We start from the raw sequence: 1,444 nt of genomic DNA on the forward strand, positions 1-1,444 counted from the left end.
TTACATAGGCATGGCCTGATTACTAACAGTAGCAAAATGACTGTTATGAAGTAGCAACGGGAATAAGTTTATGGTTGGGGGTCACCACCACATGAGTATTAAAGGGTCGCGCCATGAGGAAGGCTGAGAGCCACTGCTGCAGAGGAACAGGAGCCCTGGTCGGGTAGTGGTCTTCATTGAGAAGTGATCCGCATGGTCGGCAGTTCAAAACCACCAGCAACGCCACAGGAGAAAGACGGGGCTTTCAACGCCTCTCAACTTTCCAGTCTCTGAAACCACAGGCATTGCTGTGAGTCTGCACCGACTTGAGGGCAGATGGCTTGGTTTGGTTTGGCCGAGAGGAATCATGCTTCAGGAAAAAGCAGGCGCCTGGCCATTCTAACCCCAAATCAACTTGACTGTGTGGGCGTCCACCAGGGCTTGGGGTCAGCCGGTCTGAGCAGGGGCCAGGCACTTCACAGTGTGAGCATCAGCGACGCTGCCCCCAATGCAGAGCCGGTCTGGCTTCACATGGAGACTGAAACGCTGGCAAACTCAGGTGTTTTCAGGGAAGCCCTGCTCACAGGATGATAAATGGAGCCGGGAAACTGTGCTGGCAGCGTTCGGGGATGGACGCTTGGGGCCGAGTACCCATCTGCAATCTGCCCGACACCAGGGGGACGGGCCTTTGTGGGGAGACCAGGGACCTTCTTTCTTGCAGAAATAATTGAGCACAGCGTTCTGGGCGAGGGAACCAGAAACACGCAGCCTCCCTTTGATAGTCAGTTGGGGAACGAGAAGGATAGGATGTAACAATGTCAAAAGGAGACTTTGATTCTTTGGAGGGAAGAATTCGTCTGGGGCGCCATGAGCTTACTCTATGCTGTGCGCTGGGTCAATCCCAGGCCCCCAGGCTTCTGTCTGGGGGGGATTTTCCTTTCCCACGGAGAACCCCAGCTACTTTCAGAGCAGAACAAGGAAGGCTGGGGCACCTTGCTTTAGCAAAAACACTCCCAGGAGGGGTGTGCCAAGGGTGAGGTTCGAAACCTTCCATGTCCTTGAGGAGTGAGCTCAAGGACACATAGTCTGGATTTTCAGCTGGAGCGATCTGGAAAAGGCGGACGAACATTAAGCAGGGAAGAGTGCAGGGGTGGGGAAGGCGGGGTCCCAGGTGCTCCAAGGCACAGGCAGGCCAGTGAAGGGTGAAAGGCCTTCGCTTGGCTTTGTATTAGGCCTTTGTATTAGATCTGAAAAAATTGTCTGCAGGGGAAAAAAAGAGGAGCTAATACCAAGGGCTCAAGTAGATAGAAAATGTTTTGAAAGGATGATGGCAACATATGTATAAATGTGTTTGATACAGCGGATGCATGGGTTGTTATAAGAGCTGTAAGAGCCCCCAGTACAATGATTTATTAAAAACATCTGTATGGGTTGAAAATGCTCTCCATTTACCCACACTGAAAGT

Source organism: Echinops telfairi, unplaced genomic scaffold, assembly GCF_000313985.2.
Source record: "Echinops telfairi isolate 266 unplaced genomic scaffold, ASM31398v2 ScPeMD7_23;HRSCAF=83, whole genome shotgun sequence".
Lineage (NCBI taxonomy): Eukaryota > Metazoa > Chordata > Mammalia > Afrosoricida > Tenrecidae > Echinops > Echinops telfairi.